The 27,837-nt window shown below is 45.1% G+C and overlaps 1 protein-coding gene and 1 long non-coding RNA gene across 27 annotated transcripts in view; one reads left to right on the top strand and one right to left on the bottom strand.

Moving 5' to 3' along the window:
* LOC310828145 overlaps nt 1–27,837 on the bottom strand; it is a 582,793-nt gene that overhangs the window by 529,261 nt on the left and 25,695 nt on the right. The gene's annotated exons all lie outside the window — the stretch shown is intronic.
* The window catches only part of SVIL (supervillin), a 141,926-nt gene continuing 139,505 nt past the window's right edge, over nt 25,417–27,837 (top strand). For 24 of the 26 annotated variants that reach the window (XM_083704537.1, XM_083704536.1, XM_083704535.1 and 21 more), the window contains exon 1: nt 25,439–26,394. The gene's annotated coding sequence lies outside the window, so the exon portion shown is untranslated. Of the gene's footprint in view, nt 26,395–27,837 lie in introns of all 26 variants that reach the window. The other 2 variants (XM_083704509.1, XM_083704499.1) reach the window with 2 other exon arrangements.

Genomic DNA, 27,837 nt, shown 5'->3' with positions numbered 1-27,837 from the left:
CAGCTTTTCACATATGCACGTCTGCTTTTCGAGAGCATGAAAATCTAAGTGGAATTCAAGGTAGCCCATTCTGTTGTCTGTGTCAACTGGTCTTAACTTAGCTTTTGCCAACCTGGTACCCTCCAAATGTTTTGGACTACAACTCCCATCGGCCCCACATGTTTGGCTAGGCTGGCTGGAGCTGTAACCCAAACCATTTGGGAAAGACCAGATTGGTCAAGGTGGTCAGCTCAAAGCTGGGAAGGCAATCACAAAAATGGTGCGCATATACTTTCCCCTCCTATTGGCAGCTGCAGGGAGGCAATCAGATCAGGACTGTGGCATGTGGGGGGGGGGGGAGCATTAGCCCTCCCCTGATGATGCTATGGTCTTGATCTTAATCAGGAACCTCCATAGTTGCTTCTTGGTGGAACAGATACTAAGCATTCTAGTCGTGAACATCTAGGTTGGCAGGGGAGAGGATGCAACTTGCCTGGAAGATTTCTTATTTTGGAGGTCTAAGAAGCAAGTTCTCCAGTCCAGGCTGGAAGATAGGCTCTTTGGATGAGATGTTGACAGGATGTACTTGGCTGCTCTGAAGGCTGAGAAGTTAGAAGCTCTTTCTTCGCGTTGCTTACTTCCAGAGTTCCCTGCCTCATTCACTTTACGCTCTTATTCTAAAACATCTAGAAATGGAAGGCAGGAAATACTGGAAGTCAATGAGGATTCTGTTATGGGAGCTGGAGAGCCAAGGCCAGTCTCCAGGCCACCAGTTTCAAGGAGTTGGGGAGCTGGTTGTCCCTCCAAGTGGGCCAGAAGTATTTGGTCCAGGCAGGGGTTGAGTTCTGGAGCAGTAAACCAAGGATGAGGAATGCTAAAAAGCCAGGTTCATTGTCAAAGGTAAGCAGAGATCCATTTAAGTACATGAACACATACCTTCTGACTTGCACAAGATTTATTTTGTTTGTGGGTTTATTGCTCTTGGTCTTGACTGAAACCACACGGATCAGGATAATAGCCAATAGCTTTGTTTATTAGTAAGATCTGGTGCAAATGATTAAGTGTTGGGTAAACACAGTTATCTCTGAAATTTATAAATATAGATGTGTATCTTCTTGTGCTGCATTCCGTCCACCGAAGCCATGACTTCAGTTATGCAGCTTTGACTCGTGTGGACAGCCTTATTAGGGAAGGAAGGAAGGCCGGAGCTGCCATGTGCTCAGGATTTCATCAGCACTTAAGAGTTGTTTGTCTGGAAATCAGGCCTTTAGAAAAATAAATTGTGTCATACTCCTAAAGTAGGATTTCAGAGAATAATGATTTCAAGAAGCAAAAACAATTGGAACAACAGAATCTTGAAAGAACATTTTGGGCCCGCAATGATTTTATTAATAATGAGTAGCAAACTTCTGTGGGGCTAGGATCTAGCTAGCTTATTCTAGTAGTCTTGGAATCCGCCTTCATCTGATACATCTCTGAAGGTCTCTCAGATGCTTCGGACTTAAAAATATTTGTCAGGGGGAGATGTGGGGAAAGGAAGATAGACTTGTCAGCTTTCCAAACCAGCTTCCCAGTGGCCATGGCTAAGATCTGTACTTCAGAATAACAGCCTCAAATGACATAACACCCAAATGAGAATGACTGAATCTTGCAGAATGTCTAGGTGGTGGAGAAGATTCCTGTCGTCTCCAGGTAGGGTTGGGAGAGACTTGTGTCTGAAATCCTGGAGAACCTCTGCCAGTTAGTGCAAACCAGGTATCTTCAAACTTTTAGGACCCAGGACCCACTTTTTACTCAAACATGCACTTAAGGACCCATTTTTAAAAAATATTTTACCATATATTTGTATAGTGGTAGTTTTCCCGTTGTGACCCACCTTGAATCAGGCTGTGACCCGCTAGCTGAAGACCAACGGTGCAGACAACACTGAGCTAGACAGACCAAGAGTCTAACTTAGTATAAAGCAGTTTCCTATATTCTGATCCATGTCTTATACCAAAGCCAGAATCTTGCACCTCAGAGTCACCTCAAAGAGGTGACTGCATCATGTCCTGTTTGTGAGCTTTCCTGATACATTTGTCTGTGAAGTACTAGAAACAGAATGCTGGACTGGATGGAGCTTGAGGTGAATCAACATGCCAGTTCTTAGGATCATGAATCTGGAGGGGAGCCTTGCGGTCCGACCGTCTGCTCAATGTTGGAAATGCAGAGCTAAAATATCCTAAATAAGTGGTTGTCCAGCCTCTGCTTGAAGTCCTCTGTCTGTAAGTAAATACAGATCTGCTACCCTTCAAGGCCTATGAGAGGGAACTGCCATTGTTTAAGATAGGATGTAGGAGTTTTAGTGGGGAGCAATAAGTGACAAGTGGTGTTGTATCATTCTGTCTTTTATATATATATAATTTTTTATTGGTTTTTAAATGATTTTATACATATTTAACATAACCATTTCAAACATTAAAATACAAGGTTCTTTTGGACCCCCTTCCCTCCCCCCATGGATTCCATGTTTAAGATTAAATTTACTGCATCTTTTACCATTATCCATTATATAACCATAATTATCATAAATAATTCCACATTACAATGTCATTACATCCCTGCCAAAGATTTTAACTGTTTCCAGTGGTCTTTTTAATAAATTACAAATTTACTCCAGTTTTTAGAAAATACTTGATCTTCCTTGGTTTCGGCTCTTCCCCGTCAGTTTCGCCATTTCCACATACCCCATCAGTTTCATCTGCCATTCTTCTTTTGTTGGTACTTGTCCTTCCTTCCATCTCTGGGCTAGTAGCATCCTCACTGCCATCGTTGCATACATGAAAAGTCTTTTGTCTTCTCTTGGGTATCATTCTGTCCTTTAGGTTTCTCCTGCAGCAGATAATTCCTGGGTTCAGACTAGTACCTGGGAATAGCACTTCATGTGTTTGATGAAGTGGACCTTAGTCCACAAAAGCTTATGCTGCAATAAATCTTTTCGCATTTAAGGTGCTCCAAGACTTGTTGTTGGTTTTCCTGCCGCAGTCTAAAATGGTTACGCCGCTGAAAAATTTAGCAATCATAAGAGACATTGGCAGCAAAGAAATTTCAGACCAGTCTTTGGTGGGTTGACAGTCTGTGTGGTCTCCTCCTGTGGAGTGTGCTTTGGAGAGAGGAAGAGGAGAATGAGCTTACTCAAGTCTTGGCTCAGGTTAGGCCTGGATGGGTGGCCTTGAGTAAGTTGATATTCATTGGCTTGAGCTCCCCTAGACATCCACCCCCACCTGTTGACAGGGACTAATAATGACTCTACCTACCTCGTCGAGTTTTTCTGTGGATTGATGAGGAAATAGAAATATAGGAAGCTGCCTGATACTGAATCAGACCATTGGCCCATCAAGCTCAGAAATATCTATACTGACTGTTCTCCAGGGTTCAGGCTGTGTCTCTTCCCAGCCCCACCCAGAGAGTTTGGGAATTGAACCTGGGAACTTTGGTATGCAAAGCAGATGCGTTATCACATAATGATCCTTCTCCAAAGGGCAAAGAAGTTCTATTTGCTGTCATTATTTTTTATTAGCTTTTCTCAGAAGCCTTTTCAATCTCCAGTCCCCCCACCCCCAGATGAAAGGAAGTTGACTGCAGAAATAACTTCAAGCCCTTACACCCAGGGCAGCCGGCAATCCCAGGGCACAACATCAGTGGTTGTGGGCTCCACTGTCATTGTGGGAAAGGAACTGATTCCAAGGTGATTTTGAATGCAGATTTTGACATGTAGTTGGCATCAGTCTGTCTCGGGAGACAATGGAGGAGTACACCTTTGGGGGTTGGAAGCTTGCAGTGCCTGCTGTGGCTGTAGAGACCGATGTCGGAGAGACGTGTTTTGTTGCAGCTGGGGCAGATGAAAGTGTCTTTGGTTGTGCTGCTGCAGATGCACCATGGCGTTCCTTCTCTCTGCGCTCCTCCCAGCAGTCATTCCAGTGTGGTGTAGTGGTTAAGAGCAGTAGACTCGTAATCTGGTGAACCGGGTTCGCATCTCCGCTCCTCCGCATGCAGCTGCTGGGTGACCTTGGGCCAGTCACACTTCTTTTAAGTCTCTCAGCCCCACTCACCTCACAGAGTGTTTGTTGTGGGGGAGGAAGGGAAAGGAGAATGTTAGCCGCTTTGAGACTCCTGAAGGGGAGTGATAAAGCGCGATATCAAATCCAAACTCTTCTTCTTCTATGATATGATCCAGTTCTAGGCCAAAGTCATGTGTTGGGGCAAGTGTGAGCAACCTGTGGCCCTTTGGTCTTATTTCATGCTGGCAGTGGGAGGAGGGAAAAATAGGGGGACTGACTGATCTGTCTTGATAGAAAATCTAGTTATAATAATTCTAGGCAACATGCTAATACTTGCAGTGATCCCAGAAGCTGTAAGTTGAGGGCAGGATATGCTGTGGTACAGTTTCCACCTACAGTTTCCTCTTGGCTCCGAGATCTGAAAAAACAACAACACACCACTGAAGGAAAGTTGCTTTGACCATTTTCCACAGCCAAGTCCAGAAGTAAAATTGCTGGAAGCCTTAAAAGGTGGCGCATGACTGTTCTACAGAGCATTGCCCTCCCTCTTGTATGACTGACGGAGGCTAGTGCAGGCTGAGATTCTAGATATAAATATTTTTATTTTGGAAGTCAAAGCGTGCCTCCACTTATTCCATGGCATACATGATTGAAAGATGCTACTGCTTTGGTTCATTTGATCCTCTTCTCATCTCTCCCTGCCACATGCTCTCTGCTTTGAGGTTTCGTTGCATTTTAGCCACATAGCAGGTTTGAAACAGAACGGCTTCCCCCCACTTCCGCTGGGTCTCTCGCGCAGCTGCCTGTTTGACTGCGCTCTGTCACTCTGTTCTCAGCCTTTGACAAATGTGTGAGCAAAAAGTGCACCAGACAAAAGTCAATGCTGGCAATACTTCAAAGGCAGAAGGTGTGCAGGCTTAAGATAACAGATAGCAGAGCAAAAGGCCCCAGAATTACTGGAAGAAGCGAGACTCTGTTTCTGGAACCAGCAGTAGCTGGAGAAAAATCAGCTGTGTGTTAAAAGGAAGGGGAAGGCATCATAGTAGCAGAAGCATGGAAACTGGTGGTTGTCTGAATAAGAGAATCCAAACATGCTACTAAGATGTTTGTTTGTTTGTTTTTTAGAAAAGGGAGATCCTGTGTATATTAAATCATATAGATTATACCATGGGAAACAAGACATTTTATCAACACGCTGGAGGAGTCTGGACATGTTGCTAAGCCATGCTTTGGAGCAGGGGTTGAGGGCAACCTGTGGACATTGGTCTGATTTCAACAGCCCTTTGGAAGTTCAAACATCTGGCAGAAACAATCTCTTCTGCTGCTCATACCAGCAGACTGCTAGGCGGGAGCAGGTGGGGAGAAAGAATAGAGTGTCAAAAATAGAGAAACAGAAAAGAAGTTGAGAGAGAGAGAGAGAGAGAGAGAGAGAGAGAGAGAGAGAGAGAGAGAATAGCTGGCACCATCCCTTTTTGGTTCTAGTTCTGTCCAGTAGACCGCAGGAGTAGTGTTACATTCAGGTCCTATTGGCATCTGTTTGGCCACTGTGAGAACACGATAGTGACTAAACGGGCCTTTTACATCCAGTGGGGCTCTTCATATGTTCTTACCACCAAGATACAGCTCCCAACCAGTGCTGGATTTATGTATAAGCTAAATACGCTATAGCTTAGGGCCCCACTCTCTTGGGCCCCCAAAAAATATGTAAAGAGAAAAAAACTGGATGAACATTTCCAAAATACAGTGATACCTTGGTTTGCAACCAATTTGGATTACAACCATTTTGGATTACAACCACATCAAACCCTGAAGTGTGTCTCTCTCTTTTTTTTGGATTACAACCCATTTTGGGGGGATTACAACCATTTGTTTTAATTTTTTTTTTTTTTTGGAGGCCCGATTGGCAAAAGCGCGTCTTTGTTACAACCTGTTTTGGTTTACAACCGGACCTCCAGAACGGATTATGGTTGTAAACCAAGCTACCACTATATAAGATATTAAAAAAAGTAAACTAAAACCTACATACAGCAACAGTATTTTGTGTTGTGTAGGCTCCTATGATGTACATATTTTGTTACGTGCAAATGGCTTCAGATACCTATTAGGTCCAAAAATGAACATATAGCACATATTTAACACAAAGAACAGCGACAATTTGTTGTTGACAAAGGACAGCCGGACATACAAAGGGCCCCATTACCTTTAGTAGCTTAGGGCCCCATCAAAACTAAATCCGGCCCTGCTCCCAACAGATTGCTCCCAAGGTAATGTGGCCCTTGGGGGGGGGGACAGGACACAACCACCCACCCCTGCTTTAGAATTGTATATGCAGATTTTGGGAGCACACGGCCTCCTGTCTCCTTTCCCCCTGTGTATGAAGGAAGGGGAGCAGAACCTTGTGACCACAGTTAGAGGTCTGTGGGGAAATGTGGTAGAGAACAAGTGCTAATCTGTTAAATGCATTTTTATTTTTATTTTGGTCTTGTGTCTATTTATATATTTCATAAAAATTATACACTGCTTGATTTTAAAAACAACAACACTCAAAGCAGTTTACAAAAGATAAAATAGCAAAAACAAGAAGAATTCAGAATGATACTCTAATCTATACAAAAATTAAAACACTGAAAGAAGATTAAAATTGCCTCCACTTTCTAAGCCTCTGGGTGGGCTTGTCTAAACAGGAATGTTTTTAGCTGGCACCAAAAGGAGTACAGTGAAGGCACCTGCTTGATCTCAATAGGCAGGGAGGCCCAAAGTGTAGGCTCTGCCACACTAAACAATCAAGTTCTTACAAATGTGGGACAGGTGTTATGTGGCACCTGTGGAAGTGGGAAGTGAGGCTATACTTAACCACATGCTATCAGGATCTCAACAGACATAGAAGGGGAGATGGAGTCTCTCCTGCCCTGCTGCAGGAATCCCTCCCTCTGAAGGTGTCCTCTGGCAATGGGATGAAATCCACCATGTGATTTTCATTAATGGTAGTATCAGCATGGGGAACAACAACAATAATCCTTGCTTGTTAAGTGCAAAAGATATGTTTAACAAGTCACATCTTGCCTGGCCCTCAGCCTAGAGCACAGACAGGAAACCTCTTTTGGACAGGAACGCTGCGGCCATTGTCATTTCAAAGTGCTACTTGACCAAGGACACGTAAGCCAAGGAGAATATCCTTTCAGTGGCTTCCAGGGAATGTGTTTTCCAGTAAATTGGAAGTTGAGTCAGACAAAAAGACAAGATCTTACACCGGAGAGATTTTACACACACACACACACACACACACACACACATACACTCACACTCCTGGGCGACACATCTTCAAGCTGAGATATCTGCTAAATACAGGAGTATTACATAAGCTTCACTCTCCTGTCCCACCCATTGGGCATGTTTGAATGTTTGTCCATCTTTAGATGCCTCCCACTTTCCTTTCTTGTTGGGAATTGTCTGCCTTTGTGCCTTCAATATTTCACCTTTAAGAAACTCCCATCCTTTGGACTCCCTTCTCTTTGAGTATTACCGATCTCACCCAGTAGCTCCTTAAGCTTTTTGAAATCAGAGCATTTCCAACTGCACTCAGCTTTCTCTTGACTCTGTATCATGAAACACAAGAGGACATGATGACTTCCTCCCAAGCTTTCCAGTACTTCCACTTCATCAGAGGTGCTTCCTCAAGGAACTGAAGCCCATGGTCCGAGAAGCCAAACCTTTCCTGATGACACTACCTGTGCGGCCAGTGGTTTACCTCCAGTATTTTCCTCTCTCTGTCTGGTCCATGAGGTTCAACAGGAAGGAGTGATGAAAAAGCCACCTGTGCCCCAAGGCCCTTCAGCTTCCCGCAAAGAGTCTCATAGTCCCTTGCTATATGTTGAAGGCTGTGTCTGGCATTTGTACCCACATGAATCAGAAGGTAGGGGTTGTGGTCAGAGGTTCTGTTACCTCCCCACACTCAGTAGGAAGACACCGACGACAACAACTACACATCTCTTCCTCCTCTGAGGAGTGGCACAAATTGTTCTGTACACTGTACTATCCACAGCCATCTTTGCATATTCTGAGGTCTTCAGCTGCTGTCCATGTTCCTCTGGGCCAGAATCAGTTTCTGAGGTGAGGGCCTGGTGTCATCCTCCTGAATCTTTCCTTTCTCTTGCTTCCTCATGAATTGCACAGAGGAACCTTCCTGCATGGCAGTTACTTTATGCCTGCATGTCATTAAGGATTGTTTGCAGTTTCTATGGTGAGACTAAACCCCCAAGGCTGTGCAATTGCACAAAAGTATTAGTAAGCCTTTTAAAATTATGTCTGACTTAATGTTATCTCTTGAGCCCAGGGGCATGAATAAGAGGATTGCAAGAGAGATAAGTATGCGATAAGTTGTGCTACAGGGTTACAGCATCAGTGTCCAGTTTGCAGGATTTCCAGCCACAGATATTTCAGAAGTGGACAAGCTGTAGCTATGGATTTTACCCTTCTCCAAACCAGCATGCTTCTTTTTTGTGCGTTTTTCTGAAGGTTACGGCAGTTATATGCATCTGCCAGAAATCAGCACCCATCTTCAACTTCCACCCGAGGCATCCTTTTCTATACAAGGGAATTGGCTGTGGCTGATCTTGCACCACCTCCTCAGCAGTAGGCCTTAGCAAAGCCTTGTTTCGTAATGCATTGTTCTCTGTGTTCACTTCTGAAATTTAGGAACCAGTCTGTTCTAAGCATTTGGTAGACTGCTTCAGTTGTTTATTTTTGTTGTTGACAAGGAAGAGAGGTAGGGCAGTGGTTACACATGTTTCAAAAACCTGATCTAACCACCCTCATTTGAAAACTTAGGGAACAAGCTGTGCTACCATAATGACTAAAGCCTAAAATCACTATTTTAGGTTATATTTTAGTGATTAAGATTTAACTTACGTAAAGGTAAAGGTACCCCTGCCCGTACGGGCCAGTCTTGACAGACTCTGGGGTTGTGCGCCCATCTCACTCAAGAGGCCAGGGGCCAGCGCTGTCCGGAGACACTTCCGGGTCACGTGGCCAGCGTGACAAAGCTGCATCTGGCGAGCCAGAGCCGCACACAGAAACGCCGTTTACCTTCCCGCTGGTAAGCGGTCCCTATTTATCTACTTGCACCCGGAGGTGCTTTCGAACTGCTAGGTTGGCAGGCGCTGGGACCAAGCAGCGGGAGCGCACCCCGCCGTAGGGATTCGAACCGCCGACCTTTCGATCGGCAAGTCCTAGGCGCTGAGGCTTTAACCCACAGCGCCACCTGCGTCCCTTAACTTACATAACTGCTGCTATATCTGTATTGTCCCTGTTATACCCAATTACAAATTCAAACATATCCCTATTGTGTTTTATGATTTCCCTGATGTTGTATGTGAGCTAGAACTGGTCTGTGACCGAAATTATTAAATTCAAATTCACCCTCATTTTAACAAATATAATCACTAATCTCTCGGGGGGCACAGACTTCACAATGATCAGGTGTACTGTGTTTGTGAGATGTGCTATAATTTGCATTGGTACATATATATATATATATGATCTTATGCAAATCTGTGCCTTCTTTTGCTCTCTTTTTGGATGAGGTGTTTCCTTTTTGTGCTTATAAGGGGCAATGATATGCAAAGAGCATTCATTTCAAGGGGGCTTTTGAAAGTCTCTTACTATAAAGTTTGTAGCAATGGATCTTCGTCCTCATGTAAAACTAATTTTCTCGAACACTTTGAAAACAATATCAACAGTGCTCAAAATGAAAATAACTATTTCTGGTTTTGAAAATGTGACAATCAACTAATTATTTATTTTTAACTTGCCATGGCTCTTCATTCTCTCATCCATTTGATAATACCAACAAAGAATATTTTAGGGGTGTTCCTAACTGTTATTTTCACCTGTATCTAGACTAGTGAAACAAAGTGAAAGAACATAAGATTCAACTATTAGCCTTGGGAGAAAAACTTCTCCTAGTGAAGGGTTATGTAAAACATTTAGTGCAAGCAATTTTTGTTCATTCGCTATTAAATTGTGTCTTGTTAACTTTGGTTTTGATATCCCCCCACCCCGGCTTGCATTTGAATAGAATATGAGTTGAAGCAATCATGTCTGCTTTTGATACCACTGCTAAATTTGGTTCATTTCCATCTTAAACTTGGCCCCTTTCATGGAGCAATCTGCCATTCCACCCTCCTGATGAAAAGCTGATTGTATTTTTGAAGCCACTAAAGATGCTATTTTTCCCCTTGGGCTGATCAAGTTATGGAAAATGGAATGTCAATTTTATGGATTTTAAACACTGGCCAGTCTCCGAGCCTAAACACTTGAAAGAGATGGAACTCTGAAATATTAGCACGAAGGCAAAGAGCAAATGAAAAGTGGTTGATAGGACAGAGATTGCAGAAGTTTATCCCTCATTGATTCAGAAAGCAATTAGAGGATAGCCTAAATATTAACTACCTTCTTGACCTTTCAAGGCCACCATCAGCTGCCCAATGAAGCCCATGCACTGCATAACATATTTTGTTGCTGTTTGTGTCCTGTCTCTCATAACACTTCATAGTACTGGAACACATGCATACAAAACTCCCAGTTCAGCAGAGTCCCTCCTATTAGGGTTTGCATCTAATGAATCAGAACCTACTGCATGAGGACAATTTGAAGGAGGCCCTCATGCTGTGATTTCACCCATTCAGGTAACAGTATAAAAGCTTGTGGAAACTGTATGGGGTTTTAAGGTAGGGTAATAATTCTGGTGGGGGGTGTATCATGCTCATTCAGGGGTAGTTTGTCCACCTTTGGTCCTCACCCTGTACGCAGCTCTCACCTGTGAAGAAGAAGAAGAAGAGTTTGGATTTGATATCTCTCTTTATCACTACCCTAAGGAGTCTCAAAGCGGCTAACAATCTCCTTTCCCTTCCTCCCCCACAACAAACACTCTGTGAGGTGAGTGAGGCTGAGAGACTTCAGAGAAGTGTGACTGGCCCAAGGTCACCCAGCAGCTGCATGTGGAAGAGCGGGGAAGCGAATCTGGTTCACCAGATTACGAGTCCACTGCTCTTAACCACTACACCAAGCTGTCAGCATTCAACAGCAGCTGGAGAAGGCTAGATAACATTAGTAACCCACACAAACAACATATTAACAAAGTGCATACCCACCAACCCTGCTGCCAAAAGAGGGCGGGGGAAGAGGGATAAAATAGGGGGAGCAGTGATTTACCAAGAACAAGTACTGGGAAATAGGGGCTATCTCCAGTAAATAGGAACAATCAGAATGTATGCTGTAGCTTGTTTAATTTTGAAAATTAATTTTAAAATTAATTGGTCCCTTTTTGCATTCAGGCTCAGGAAAGATAATCCATGGCTTGAACTTATTTAAAATTAAGCAATCGCATTGGCTACATTTCCACCAAAGCCCCCTTCATTTCGCAAGGCAGAAATGCTTGGAAGGTGGTGAAGGCGCTCTCTGAAATTAAAAGTGATTTGGTCGGATGGCATGAATTACCCAGGGGTACCTTGGAGAAGATCAATCTCATTAAGGTGGAGGGCATTGTATCCTCTTTGGATGTCCCGTCTTTTAATCTTCTGAAAGAGGATTTGAATCAGATGGGAAAGCATTTGAATTGGGTTTACTTGAAATGGGGGGGGGGGGTTGCACTCAGATGGGAGAATAAATTACAGGCACTTGGATCAGGAAGGGGATTGGCATTTCCTGGCTCTAGCTGATTGCCCCAAAATCAGTGATCTGAGCTGATGGAGTTGAATAGAATCAGGATGCTTCATGCTTGAGGAATTCTAACTTTTTGAATTCTGATGCATGCTGACCTGATCTGCACCTCCAGGAATGATGCGTACCTTTCCTTCAGATTTTGTACGTCTCTGAATTTTGCAATACAGCTCTTGGCTCATAAACACACCCAAATGCATTTTACAAATGCGTATCTAAAGATGCACTTACTTTCAGATTTTCAAGCAGACAGACAGACAGACAGACAGACAGACAGACATACTGAATGCAGAAGCAGGCCTTAATACACTCAAAAATCAGTTCCCAAACACCTCCATTTTGGAACACTTTGGCTCCTGAATGCTGAAAACCTGGAAGTAACTGCTCCGGTTTTCAAATGGTTTTTGGAAGCCGAACATGCTACGCAGCTTCCGTTTTGAGTTTCCCTATTGTACCGAGGCTTCTGCTTTCAGTTTCTGGTTGTCAAACGTTTCGGAGGTTGAACGGTCTTCCGGAATGGATTACGTTCAACAACCAAGGTTTGACTGTATGCTTATGAATGAACAAATGTAAAATTAACTGGTACACCCTTCCTTAGATCAATAATGCCTTAAGCTACGTACACACCATACATTTAAATCACATCCCACCCATCCCCAAATCATTCTGGGAACTGTAGTTTGCCCCAAACAGAGCTACCATTCCCAGCACCCTTAGCAAACTGCAGTTCCCAGGATTCTTAGTGATGGCGATGGACTTAAATGATGCTTTACGTGTATCGTGTGTATGCTGCCTTAGCTGCATAGATCCTTTGGAGGAAACTCCTTGGAAGATGGATTATTATCTCTTCAAGGGCGAGGAACTGCTTTGAGACCCCTGGAGCCTTTCCAAAGTGCACTTCCTGCCATCTCCCCTTCTGTGGAGATACTTTTGAAGCAGCTGGGCAGAGAGCTCTCCCATTGCAACTTTGGCTGGAGGGACATCTCTGTGAACCAGATGGTTTTCCTTCTCCAGACAAAAAGAGGGCTGTAGCAGGAGATTCCCTTCGAGTGTGTATGTGGGTGTATCCTGTTTCCCTCCATATTGTGACAAACTCCAAATAGTTTCTGCCATGGGGAGGGAACTCCTTCTTGTCTCACAGTAGGACACAGTAGTGCTTTTATTTTGATTGCGTATGATCTGACTGTGCTGTTTTGTTGTTTGAGGTCAGCTTAAAGCCCACACATTTGCTTTGGTATTAGGACAATTAATTCTATCGCTACTTTACAATCTGGCTGCTCCAGTTTTGAGGGATTACTGGTGTTTTTAAGCCAAGATGCTAGTTTGGAAATCTGTACATATTCTCTGAAATTGTTTGTTGAATTGTGTGTTTCTTGACCCTCGTCTTGGGAAACCTAGCAGGGGAGTTAAACTCGGGATGGCCAAATATAATTACAGCAATGTTTCTTGCTTTCCTCTTCAGTTCAGGCCTCCCACAAGCCTCTGTCAACTAGTTTAGGGTTCACTTAGCTCATAGGTGAGGGAGCTACGGCCCTCCAGATGTTGTAAGACTCCAACTCCCGTCAGTCCCAGACAGCATGGCCAATGATCAGGGATTATGGGAGTTGTAGTCCAGCAACATTTGGAGGGCCATATGTTCCCTACCCCTGGGGTGAGAACTTTGTGTTTCCAACCTTCAGATGAAGGGTGCATGTGCTGTGGGTCAAACCTTGATTAGTTCAGACTGTGAAAGTGCAGCTCCCTAACAGAGCTGAGTGAAAAGGCCTACTTTTCCTCAGCCACACTCAAAGGCTGCAAAAGTGGGGGATTCTGACTATTAAGGAGGCTCATGGGGTGAATGTCCAAGGCAAGGGAGCTCAAAATTCAATGGCATTCCTCTTTTCTCGCTAGGATACTAGGTAGCATTTTCATGCTCCAATAATGCCCCCAACACTGGAGTGACTGGCCCAAGGTGACCCAGTGAGCTTCATGGCCATGAACTCGGGTCTCCCAAGTCCTACTCCAAAACTCTAACCACTACACCACTCTAGCTCTTGGTTCACCAGAGCTTCCTACTGCAGTCAAACTGGGAACTATGAATAATGGCTTTCAAACATGCCAAGAACTTTCAACCATGGCTTTGTATTCTGACTCGCTAGGAAACCACTAGCTACGGTGTCCTGGTTTGGAAGCAACGGGAAGCTGTGACAGGCTGCTTCCTGCTTTGTTTCTTGGCGTGAGTTAAGGGAGGATTGAAGCAGGAGCAAAGGGATTGCATAGAACTGAATGAAGCTTGTGCATGTTCCAGTTTATTAAGCTGAGATCTGGTTGTGTGAACACAACCAGTATGTCTGGCCCATCCCCAGCAGGAGTCTCAGCACCTCGGATAGCTCCGAGTGCACAGTTTGCTAAATGTAGTGGCGAATTCAGAAGTGCAGGCTACCTTCATGATGCTCACAGCCACACCCTTCCTAAGATTATACAACCTTCCAAAGCAGAGCTTTCCAAACTTTTCTTGTTGGTGACACACTTTTTAGAAAAGCATCGTTTTGCAGCACAGTAATTCAGTTTTACTAGCAAATTGGTGAGCTGCCCATTCCCTTTCTGGCCTCAGGAGGAGTGCGGGGAGCATTCATGTGACACACCTACACACTACAGCCAACACATTAACATGCCGCAACGCACAGTTTGGAAAGGGCTGTTCTAAGGTTATACAGTAATCTTACAGTTATACAATTTTAAAATAATTAAGAGATGTATTGCAACAATGAATGCAGGTCTCCATGTATTGCCTTTCAGCTTGATCTACTATTTTATGTGCACATGCATTGGCAAATGCTTCCAAGTGAGCCAATATCTGCTTTCAGACAAGTTGTGTTTTCCATGATATTCCATTGTACATAACAGAATTTGCACACCATTCTCGTAACAGAAGCACATTGTGCTTTTCATTTTCCTAAATGCTTAGCTTTGAAGAATAATGGGGATAAGAATCTCCCCTGATTGGGCAGTTGTAGGACACTGGAGACAGGGACCCTGCTGAATAACTGGTCTTTGACAACCATCTCCACCCCATGACCCTGGACCACAACACCACTAGAGGTTGACTGAAGTCTTACAAGTCTTTTTGTCTAGATTGCCCCTCTCTCACCCTGAGGTGTGGACCTCACCCTGGCCTGAAGGTGACTGCTTTTACTCTTCTGTGTGGGTTGTCACCTGGCACGCTGTTGAGCAGGCATTGTGGAGTGGGAGGCATTTGGCTTCTTCTTGGTGAAAGGCGTCTTTGAGGCTCCTAGTTCAGGGTCTGCAGGCTCACAATCACCAGCCTCGGAAACAGAACCTACTTCTGCTTCTCGTCCAGCTGTACAGCAGCTCAATACTCAAAACCAGCTCCTCCTCCTCCTTCTCTGAGCCTTGGTTATCACTTGATGCTGGGGCCATGACACCCTATGCCTCAGTACAACACACAGATAGGGAAACCCCACAGCTTGTGAGACGCTTATGCCTTGCCAGTACTGTACCCCCATGTCTGAACTTTGGGGGAGGGGTGCCTTGCCAGCGAATCCTCTGCCACCACTTTCATGAATCATACTTATTCTGTACTGCTAAGTGCCCAGAGCAATATGCTGAGGAGAGTGGTGACACCCCCACTTTGCAGCATTTTCAGGTATAAATGACCTTTTCTTTCATCCAGGTCCTTTAAATTATGTGTTTTCGGGGAGGAAGGAACTGGGTTCTCAATTATTGATCTGTGACCTATTGCATACCTGTGCTGCCAATTGGTTTTGTTTGTTTCTTTGTCTCTGGAAAGTTTTTGTGTTGCGTGTCACTGTTTATGTTGTTGCATTTAAGTCATTTATCTTAATCTTTGTTTCTGTGAGCCGGGCAGAACCATACAGAGAATGCATTCCGGGGAAATAAATGAATGCATAGGATTGAGCCTGCAGAGTGACCAAGTATAAATTTTGAACGAGGCATAGAAAATATTGCTCGTCCCTTCTCAAAGCTAAAGACTAGTTTGGTATTAAGCAGCATATAATATATGAAATTAACAAACACTTTAGGAATTTCCTTTGTAAGGGATGTGATCCAATATTTTTGATGCCCTTTCCTGTGTCATAGGTCATCCCTCCACCTCACTGCCCCCCCACTTCTTTCCAGAAAGACTACACTTCCCATTCCTATCATTGTGTAGGATTTCCTGTAACGCAGGCCTTGTACGAAGCAGAAGGGGATCAAGTCTTCTGTGAATCTAGGAGTACAGTGTGTACGCCCAGAGGTGCCAAAAATACCAGGCAGGAGTAGAGGCAGCACAGTGTTTACAGCCTTGTTCTTGAGTAACTTGTATCACATTTATAGTATCTTCATAGCTCAACTGTAATGTAATAAAAACAATTCTGAGCTTCTGTTATTTGATATTGGAAATTTTCATATTTTGTTTCCACATGTCAGATCTTTGGAAAGAATAATATATGCTCCAACTGTCTCTATTTACCAGGGACAGGGCCTATTTTCAGTGACCTGGTAAATCAGTTTGTCTCTATTTTTGTCCTTTGGAGATGCCTTATTAAAATGTTGCCAGTGAGTTGCTTGAGTTGCCATTCTTCAGAGTTCCACTCCCTCTCCAAGCTCTCTAGAAATTACCAGTAAAACTCAGAGCAGAGTGTAGATGCATCTTGTCCCTAGAGCAAATGCATGGCATTAGTTTGCAAATGAACATTGAGGAAGCACATTCAGGACAGCATGGTTTAAGAAGGATTGTGTCCGGTGGAGAGTGGCAGTGATGCTGGAGAGCAAGTCCTATGAGGGAAGGTTGAAAGAGTTTGGTATGTTTCATCTCAAGAACAGACTATTGAGAGGTGATATAGTTTGAAGGGCTCTCACATTGATGATGGAGCAAATTTGTTCTTCCGAAGGTAGCACCCAAACCGTTTTTGACTAACCGTTAGGAAGAGCTTCCTGGCGGTATGAATTGTTTAACAGTAAAACAAAGGGGTAGGCTTTCTTTCTTTAAGGGTTTTAAGCAGAGACTGGATGGCGACGTATCAGGGATGCTGTAATAGTGGGCTTCCTGTATCAGCACTGGGTTAGACTAGAGAACCTCTGAGGTCCCTTCCAACTCTAGGGTTCTGTCCAATGTGTTGCTTGCCATTTTAAATACTGCAGCTGGTGAGGCTTATTTTGAACTGTAAGATTATTTCATATTCCTAGTTGATTATTGTGCTTAACCTAAAGGGCAAACCACTTTTTGACTTTTAAATCAGTGGACAGCCTACTAGAGTTTAAGCATTATTATGTGTGGGTAGTGGTGTGAGGTAGGAGAATACTGAAGAAGAAGAGTTTGGATTTGATATCCCGCCTTTCACTCCCCTTCAGGAGTCTCAAAGCGGCTAACATTCTCCTTTCCCTTCCTCCCCCACAACAAACACTCTGTGAGGTGAGTGGGGCTGAGAGACTTCAGAGAAGTGTGACTAGCCCAAGGTCACCCAGCAGCTGCATGTGGAGGAGCGGATGTGGAGGTTCCCCGGATTACGAGACTACAGCTCTTAACCACTACACCACACTGGCTCTCGTGTGTTCCTGTTTTCATCTATGGCATGTTGGAGGTTCTGCCAGGAACTAAAATCAACCATCAAATTCCAGTAAACTGTATTCAAGGTGGAATCTACACACATATTTAAAAAACTGTGAAAATGCATTTAGAAAAAAAAGTTTTGAAAAATACATTGAATTTGCCATAGCTCACAGTCGCCATCTAATGTCAGCTTTACCACACACTTACTTTATTTGCAGCTGTATAGCTGAGTCCCCAATCTCAGTTGAAGGTTTACAGGGTAATGCTATACACGTCAACTCAAAAGTAAGTCCCACTGAGTTCAATGGATCATTCTCCCAGGTAAGTGAGTGGTACCTCAGGTTAAGAACTTAATTCATTCTGGAAGTCGATTCTTAACCTGAAACTGTTCTTAACCTGAGTTACCACTTTAGCTAATGGGGCCTCCCGCCGCCGCTGTGCCACCGGAGCACGATTTCTGTTCTCATCCTGAAGCAAAGTTCCTAACCTGAGGTACTATTTCTGGGTTAGCGGTGTCTGTACCCTGAAGCGTCTGTAACCTGAAGCGTCTGTAATCTGAGGTACCACTGTATAGGATTGCAGCCTTATTTAGCGGATCAAAGCTGGACTATAATGCTGAGTGCTGTGGGGAGGGTGGTAAACTGTCCATGTTTGCTCAGTGTGGCTCTTTTCTCTCCCTATACTTTGGATTTGATTTTAATGCGAACATATGGAAAGATTGCAGGCAGGAAGAATATTAAAAATTGTTTTTCATTCATGTGGTTGAAGGAAAAGCCAGCTTGCAACACCTCAGCTTATTGTCCCAGCATCTCAGCTTACCCCAGCTTCTGAGCAAGGGGAACTCAAGAGTTGCAGGTTAATTTACTATGTTAGAGGAGGCAACTTTCAGCTTCACTATCCAGTCACCCCTGAACTCAAGCCAATTTCCCCTTAGAGTGTATAGCATAAAAGTTTGATCTGGCACAAGGGTGAAAGATCCTTTGGTTGCCTATGGTCAAACTCTCCAAATTAAGCAGCTTTATTAAGATTAGGGATGGAAGTATAAAGGATGAAAGGTGGAGAGAAGAAACAATATGATTTAAAGAGGAGTCTCAAACTTACTTTCAAAGACCACATTAAATAAAGGTACGGTCACATATACTTGGCTCTGACACTTGGGGCATAGCATATCCAATATGTAGGCAAGGATCACACAGAGAAATGGTCCATTGACACCTTTCAGCAGCCTGGGAAGTTGGAAGTAAAAGGTGCAAACTAGGAGATAATTCCAGTCTACATCTGGTATGAAGAACCACTAGGGGAAATTCCAGACTATGTGCATGGAGGATGTTTGACATGTGACAGGTGGGTTGAGGAAACTAGGCCGTTGTGCCAGGAACATTGTGCTTTTCTTTGTTGCAGTAAGATACAATGACCTTGTTCTATCAATGAGTGTCAGGATTATGGGTTCTCCCGCTCCCATGGTGCAGCATCAGGGAAATGCTTAAAAGTTTTTCACTCCAATTTTTAATGAACCATGGTTTATTTTTATGACATTGACCAACCATGGTTAGCCTTAACCACGACTTAGGGAAGCAAGCCAACTTCAAAACATGGTTTATGAAGTTGGAATGTTTCCCTAAACCATAGTTCATAGAAACCAGTTTCAGGTTCAGACAAAACAAAAACCATGTAGAAGAGGTGATGAGGGAGCATCTGGACTCAAGGTTTATACACACAACACTCAACCATACTTTGGTGTTATTTCCAGACCTGATCTATGCAGAATGGTGGCTCTTCCACTAGCTTTGCTTTGTTCCTTTTCTTCTGTTCAGTCCCTCCCTCCCCATTTTGCTGGCTGTACTGCTTTCAGGGGTTGGCAAGGCTTACCTTGCCTGGGCCAGTTCACTGCCTTGGAGCCCCCTCTGTGGGGTGGATCACGGGCTCACATGAGCATGCGCACCAGTGATTTCCAGCGTCTGTGTCTGCAAACATGTGCAGACGTGATTTCCGGCACCATGGAAGCAAGTCCCCACGCCGTGCTGCGCCAGTTTAGCGCAGCGCGTGGGGACTCACTGAGCGGGCGGCTCAGTTTGGGGGCAGCTCGGGGGCCAGTAAAACGACCCTCATGGGCCGCTTGTGGCCCATGGACCTTAGGTTGCCAACCCCACTTGTTGGAGTAGGACGGAGAGTCTACATTGCTACTTGCAGGGACTTCCTGTTTGTGTCCCTCTTTGGGGCCCTAGCCACTGCAAGCAGGTTAGAAACGGCAAACAAACAAAATACCATGAAAACGAAATCACAATCTAACACAGCAACATATAAGCATATAAATTGAATAAAACAGAAACTCAGAGGATTTCAACATGTAAAACAAAGTCTAGTCTTATGAGTCAGGAAAAGCCTGGGCAAAGCGATATGTCTTTGTAAGACATCTAAAGTTGGTTGCTGCTTCGCATATGGCAGAAGGAAGAGTATGATACGGTGCAGGGGCAACAGCAGACAATGCCCATTTCCGGGTCACCACTCTATGATATTCTGTTGGGTGCAATGCCTGAGTAGAATTTCCCCAGCTGATCTAAATGATCTAACTGTTTAGCACAAGGCTAAGTGGTTTTGAGTTCTCTTTTGTTCACTTCAAAATGAAATAAAACTATATGAATTATATACATTGGTTTTTTAAACAAACAAACAAACAAACAAACAACAATAAATAAACCAATAGAAACAAGCAGAATTCTCTTCAGCCCAATGCAGAGTTGCTCCTAACCAAACTTCTCCTTTTTCCATTAGCAAAACTGATGCCTACTGCCAGCTTTTTTTAATATAGTTTCTCGTTAGGCTTCTCCCCCCATGTCATGTGACTCTGGTGTTCGGTTCCATACCTGGAACGACTCCAGGTACTCATAAATTAATTAGCGGTTGCTTAGAATTTTAGCTCTCCTTCCATTTCCACTACTCCGATGGTGAATGGCATCTCCAGCCGTTTTCTAAAATCCCATAGCAGTCCTAGATTCTCTGACGTTTTGTGCCGAGGGAGGGGGTGGTGGATAGGGAGAAATATGATGAAATAATTTGAATGCATACAAGTGGAGGAGGTCACTGTGCTTTCTAGTCTTCTTGAGCCAAAAGCATCTTTGCAGCACAAAATCCTTTCCGTCTACCTCTGTTGCCGTGTGAGCTGCTTATCATTGCCCTGGTTCATTCAGACGATGCAAAGGGTGGTGAGGAAAAGATTGGTGGGCGGTGATCATAGAATTGTAGAGTTGGAATGAATCCCTAAGGATCATCTTGTTCAACCCCCCTCAATGCAGGAATCCTGCCCACATCCATCCCTGCCCCCTGCCCCATTGCATCAGGGAGGTCAAAGCACCAAAATACACAGGGAATAGTCATCACACCCTTGTTTTGAGGAGGCAAGCAAGTGGACATGAGTGGGTGCTTGCTATAGCACATGGGTAGGCAAACTAAGGCCTGGGGGCTGGATCCGGCCCGATCACCTTCTAAATCTGGCCCGCAGACAGTCCGGGAATCAGCGTGTTTTTACATGAGTAGAATGTGTACTTTTATTTAAATTGAATCTCTGGGTTATTTGTGGGGCATAGGAATTTATTCATTCCCCCCCAAAAAATATAGTCTGGCCCCCCACAAGGTCTGAGGGACAGTAGACCAGCCCCCTGCTAAAAAAGTTTGCTGACCCCTGCTATAGCATAACTGGTTGCCAGAGACAAAACAACTAAAACAACTAACCAATGCAGAGTTGTATCTGAAGAAGTGTGCATGCACACGAAAGCTCATACCAAGAACTGACTTAGTTGGTCTTTAAGGTGCTACTGGAAGGAATTTTTTTTGTTTTGACTATGGCAGACCAACACGGCTACCTATCTGTATCTGGCCAGAGAGATCAACAATCCTGTGAGGTAGTGTGTTAGAATGTGGGGCTGGAGCTTGGGGTGGATCTGTGTTCGAATTCTCCTTCAGTCATGAGGTTTACTGGGTGACCTTGGGGCAGCTGCCGTCTCTCAGCCTCTCCTACCCCACAGAGCTTTTCCGAGGATAAAAATGGGAGAGAGGGGGACCATATGCACAGTTTTCCAGATCCTTGAAGGAAAGTCAAGATATAATTAAACACAATAAATAAATAAAGCAACCCTCTGAGACTGTAATGCAGAGATGCATCTATGAGGACTGCTTATATATGTGTGCATTTGGCTCCGCTGATGTGCTTTATAAACAAAGCAAATATTACAAAGAATGTCCCAGTGTCCTCTCATCCAGAGGAAACAAAAAAAAAACAACCCTTATTAATTGTTTAACTATTCAGGGCTTAGGAGAGAAATGAGCAAGTAGCATCAGTACTTAATGTATGTCAGTGTCCTATATGGTGGTCAGGAAAGGTTAGTCCACATGCTGACCTATATGCAGTGTCTCATTCCATTGCAGCCTCTGCCTGGGGCATACAGTGCTGGCATAGAAACATATGGCACATACAGGCTGGTGCATAGTTTAAGAGCCTTTAAAATGTTGCACTGGCTATGGGCCGTGCCTACATGGGCAAATGCCATTTGGCAGCCTCCATAACGGCTGCTGTTGCATTTAAATTGGCCCTTATTTGATGCTATGTTTGCAGCTTGGCTTTTTGATACTCAATGCCTTTGAAATGTTTTTCTTGGCTGGAATACAGATTGCAGCCACAAGTGGTATCCACCTGGTAAGATGATCATCCCCATAAGATTTGGAATTCATTAAACTTTATGCATGTAATTCGTTCCAGAGCTAATAGTGGCATATATATTTTAAGGAAGGGAAGGGGGGAGCTTTGGGCTGCAGGCCTGTGACCAATCAGAAATAATATGTGGGACTCGTATGGTTTATTATTATTATTATTATTATTGTCTTGATGATCTGCTTCTCCTTCACCATGTTGGCATATTTATTTGCTGGTCCAGTTAATAAAGGAAGGCATAGCAGCGCTCATAATTCTCCTCTCATTAATGGCAATCTGATTGCACAGCAACTTTTTAGAAGAAAATCTATGGCATGTTAATACAAATACAGTAATGATAATTAGGCAAGCCTGTTTCCTCCAGCTCTTTAAATCCAGAGGAAGCTGAGTCATAGAATTGTTACAGTAGAAACTCTGTTCTCCAAGGGCTTTTCAGTTCCAGCAACTCAGCACCGCTCCTCCTATCAGATCCTGAAGTGTGGCTTGACAATTCTGAAGAAACCCAATTACAACCCGTGCAGCATGTTTCAGAATGCATGCTCATTAGTTCTTACACCCAAGTGGATGCATGAAGTGTTGTATCGTGGCAGAGCTAATTTAGGGTTGCCATATTTTGAAGAGCAAAAAAGAAGACACATTTGCCAACTTATACTTTTAACTATGGATCACTGTGATGACTCTCATTTTACATACGCATGAAAAAGAGGACATTTCCTGGAAAAAGAGGACATCTGGCAACCCTAATTCCCCTTAAGTACAACCTAGCCTCAACATTCCCCCATTCTTCTCGTCCTTTGGCCTAGGAGGTCAAACCCTGATGCAGACTTGTATTAAAAGCCCAGCCAGAGATCTCCATGACACCCAATTAGGAAACCTGTGACGCTATCAGCACCTTCAGCTCAGGAATCGCAATTCAGCTGACAACGTGTGACTGCTGCTTTAGGCCATATATTCCACTGCATCCATTTACTTGAAAATCCCAAGTTTCATTGATTCCAATTAAACTTTACTTCCAAGTAAGACTGCAGTCTTCACTAACACCTGGAGAAATATTATTGGGGCCATCTGCTACATGTATTTGCAGCACACAATGCGAGGATACACAATGCAGTTGCCTCCCCAAAATTTAAAATGGTGGGTCATTTCTTGAATGGGAGACACACATGCCCAGAACTTCATGTGTGCTTCCTTCAGTTCCAAGATAGCAGAAAGTGGCAGGGTGGGTGTAAATAGAATAATATTTAAACTTAAACCAGAGTGTAAGGTCCTTTGCACATTAAAATAACATAATAATATGTAGATTTGGTTTTTATATTTCTCTACACAAAGACTCCCAAGACCTGCTGTGATGTTACCACTAGAAACCATAGGATCAATACCTTACTTTTTAGAACCACAAAACTCCAAGCATTGTCTCCAAGCATTTATGATTCTTTTACTCATATTTGTATCCCACCCTTCCTGCATTGAGCTCAGGGTTGCATACATGGCTGAAAAATCTCCCAGATGACCTTTACTGAACACTCTTCCGTATTGGTTTGCATGGAGGGTATAAGGGTTATATAACCCAATGCCATCATTATTCCACTTTCCAGGGTATTTCTCCATAACTTTTCAATGGCAAAAAGTATGGGGTGGGGATTTTGTGGGGAGATTGGGTAAGGAGAGATGCAGGGTTTTTTTTGTGCAACAGCACCAAATCCACTTTAATTGTGCTGCCTTAATTTGCTGGTATACGATTCAGTCATACCCGTGAAACAGCGAGAGTGAAAGTGGCCTGGGTTTATTTATAGAATTGATAAGCTGCCCTTTAGCACAATCTCCCATGATTAAAATACAATACAATTATAAAAGCCAACAGTGAAGCAACATAAACAGATGCACGGCAGCATGAATACAATGAGCCAAGCCAAACCATAAGATCCCACTTTATTAAGTACCACAATATGAGGTAGCGTAGGCTGTGAGAGGACCACCAGGTCCATAGTGTTTTGTGACTGATCAGGGATCTGAAGCTGGATCTTGGTGGTCAGAGCCCAGCTTACTAATGACTGCATCACACTAAATACTTGTATAGCACCAGACAACCTTCCAAGTGCTCTGTTTATATTATTATTTTGAAATCCTCTTGGTAATAAACATATTCAGTAGCAGGGGCAGACTTTGGTCTTTCAGAGTTCAGCTGCATCCTTTAAGAGGCCAGAATTCGACACACCATTTGCCTTCCATTCTGCTAGCAGCACAAACCTGTGCACGTTTAAAGGTATCTGAAGAAGTGTGCATGCACACGAAAGCTCATATGAATAACAAACTTAGTTGGTCTCTAAGGTGCTACTTGAAGGATTTTTTTTTATTTTGTTTCGACTACGGCAGACCAACATGGCTGCCTACCTGTAACTGTGCACGTTTAGTCAGAAATAGAGAGTGTGAAGTTCAGCGGGACTTACTCCCATGAAAGTAAGTGTGCACAGGATTGCAGCCTGGTCAAGAAATCCCTAGTGATGAGAGATTCTGGGGCAGAGGGAAAAATTGCTCCCTTAGTCCTGCTGGCTCGCTCCAGTTAGGGAGGAGGTGTGGAAGACACTTAAACCATTTCTTCATCCCATGGACTTAACTGGAAGATAATTTTTACTATGCCAGTTTCAGACCCATTTGGGGGGCAAGTTGGGACAATGAGAGCTCACTATCACTCCCTTAGCCACTATGTGAAACTAGCTCTCAATAATTATATTGCACTTCACCTGTATATAATATTTAGATGTCATGTAAAATATTTACTTTCAGGGCAAACACTTTCAGAAAGCAGCTACCAGCACAGTTTAAAACAAAGATTCAATGGAACACAACAACCCAAGACAGGAGTCTATTAAAAACAAAAGTGATTTTTTATTTCAAATAGCCTTCTGCACAAGAAAGTCTTCCGGACACACCTAAAACCAGGAATGAACTTGTCAGATCTCCCTGGGGAGCGAAGTTCCACATCATGGGTAGGCAAACTAAGGCCACGGGGCTGGATCCAACCCCATCGCCTTCTAAATCTGGCCCGCGGACAGTTCAGGAATCAGTGTGTTTGAGTAGAATGTGTGCTTTTATTTAAAATGCATCTCTGGGTTATTTGTGGGGCATAGGAATTCGTTCTTTTTTTTCTTTTTCAAAATATAGTCCACCCCCCCCCAAGGTCTGAGGGACAGTGGACTGGCCCCCTGCTGAAAAAGTTTGCTGACCCCCTGTTCCACATCCATCTGGCTACCACAGAGAAGGCCCTGTTGCCAATCCAAGTATAGCCGCCTGAGAGCAGGGCCTCCAGTGCCATCTCGAAGCCTCCTGCTGGGTTTGTGTGGGTGGTACAGGACTCCTGAAGACAAGCTGGTCCCATACTGAGCTTTTAAAGGTCAGTGCCAGCAATGTTCAGCTGAGCCTGGAAACAAACTGCTACAACCAAGTGGACTGATGTGAAAGGAGTGTCACAAGCAGGTCCTGCTTCACTCCTGATAGCACCCAAGCAGCTGCATTCTGAACCAAAATAAAAGGAAGACAGAAATCGTAGTTTGCATGGAATCGTCGCTGGCCTTTCTGAGCTGAACATCAACGAGGTTTGTGCAGGAAAGCTTCTTCTCCCCAGGCCCTGAGGCGCCAGGAACTGGGGCTCTCCCTAAATGACGAAAGGCAAACCGCTGCAGAGTTCTGAAGCCAGCATGGAAATTAAATCGAAACCAAACAATGCCCAGCCCTGGCAATTGCGCGCATGGTGCCTGAGGGAAAGGCACTCCGTGTATGCTCTAACGCGCTCTCGTCACTGTTTAGAACCAAAACTCGGCCAAGGGGCTGAGCTCTGCCTAAGCCGAATAATGAGCCTGGCCACACCTGGGAGCTTCCCCTTTCCGCCTCCGCCGGGCGCGGGGGGAGCCGCGCAGCTCGCCCCCGCCGCCAGGGAGAGATTCGGCCTCGGCGCTCGCCCCCCACACCCCGACTTGTGTCGCCGGCGGCGCGGAGGGCGGCTCCCCCACCCACAGCCCTCCCCTTCCGTCCCAGCCAGGAGCCATTCCAGCGCGCGCCTTCCCGTGCAGGCGCCCTCAGACAGACGGGGGGGTTTGCCGAAGCAGCAGCAGCAGCAGCAACCTCCCCCTCAAGCCAAGCCAGGCCCGGCCGGCAGCAGCGGCGGCTGCTCTCGCACGAGCCGAACTTTCTCATTGGGCGCCCGCGCGCCCTCCCCGCCCCCCGCCAGCTGCTCGCTCTCCTCGCCCGCTTAGCGGCAGCAGCAGCAGCAGAAGGCGGCGAACTTTCTCTCCTTTGTTGGGAACTTCTGCGCTCTTGCCTTCCCCTCGGCCAGGCGCTCCCGGGAGCTGAGGAGAGGCAGGTGGCGGGCGCCTCGGCGGCGGCGCCCCGCGAGCCCGGAGGTAAGAAAGGCGGGCTGCGAGCGACCCCCGACGCGCGTTTGACTGCCGCCGGCGACGCCAGGAGCGAAACGGGGACTCTGTGGCGGCAGGAGGAGAGACAAAAGGGGAGGCAGGTTGGGGCTCGAGCCCTTCTGAGGGGACAAGAGGGAGGGGGGAGTAGGGGGAAAGAGGAGCGAAAGGTCACGACTCTTGGCCTTTCCCTTCCCTTCGCAATAACACAGCCAACCAGCCGGCAGGCAGGCGCTCTCGGCGAGGACGGGAAGCGGCTCGCCTCAGAAGCTGCTCGGCTACAAACGTCCATTGAGAAGGCAGCGCCGAAGCGGGGGTGGGGGCGGCGGCGGAGGCTTCAGGCTGTGCCTCGTTGTGTAACCTCGCCAGCTGCCGCCGAGAGCCCTCGGGCTGGAGGAGACCCTTGGCTGGAGGCGAAGCCGCTCTCTCCCAAGCAGCCGGCTCGGCTTCCGAGGCGGCGGGAGCCCTGCGAGAGAAACAGCTCTAGAGTAAACGTGGCTTCCTAAGGCGCTAGTCCTCATGAAGCAGCTGCGTAATTGCTTTCTCAGCGGGCTTCCCCCCCTCCCCCCCGTAAACCCGAGTAACAGCAGCGCCTCCTTATAGCTGACAGCTGGGTGTGCAAACAAAGTCTTTCTTCTGGACGCCAAGTTGCTTCGAGGGAAACTCCCGACGCCCACTTCTGTTCTGGATAGGAGGAGAGGTTCAGAGCTTTTCGCTGCAAGTGAGCAGAGTCCTTCCGCTACCTGGCGAGTGTGGCTCAGAAAGGCATTTAAAGGATCTGCTTATATTTCCACTTGGGGCTTCGCGAGGGTTACAAAGGCTTTTCTTGCTTCCGCGAATCTCTAAGCTGAGTAAGTCTCCCTTTCTGGGAGGGGATCTGCAGAGCAGGTCCAGGGTCACCTCCTGCATGACTCTATTGAATTGCTCAATTACTTTCCGGCTGTCTTTGAATGTCTTGTCTTAGTTCAGGACTAATTGCTTCTCTCAAGACCTTCTGCAGGCCGTAGCAGCTGTGAAAGGAGTTGTGGCCGATTGTGAAAGGTGGGTGGGTTCTAGATCTGAAATGTTTCTTTTCTGAAGCCAATTTGTCACAGTACAGTGCTTGTCAAAGTTACTGCTTTCTAGAGTTCGCCTCTAGCTGGCGATTTTTTTTTTTTACTTTCATGCAGAGAATTGAGCAGTAGAGGGAGGGGGAACTTGGGAAGTCTACTTCAATTGATGAAACTAGTTTTTTTGTGGTAAACAATCCTTTGCTTAGTTTTGCATTAGTTTTCCTTCACTATTGGCAGGGCAAAGGACAGGGAGTTCTGCTCATTTAGGCTGCAATCCCTGATCGACTTACCTGGGAATCAGCCCTATTGAGGTCAGTGAGACTTTCTTCGGAACATGCGTAGGCTTGCACTGTCTCCTAGATTTCAGTCTTGCTTCAAGCCA

Source organism: Podarcis gaigeae (assembly GCF_964106915.1).
Source record: "Podarcis gaigeae genome assembly, chromosome: 12".
In the NCBI taxonomy this organism is placed as follows: domain Eukaryota; kingdom Metazoa; phylum Chordata; class Lepidosauria; order Squamata; family Lacertidae; genus Podarcis; species Podarcis gaigeae.
This window is presented reverse-complemented; position numbering and strand designations above follow the sequence as displayed.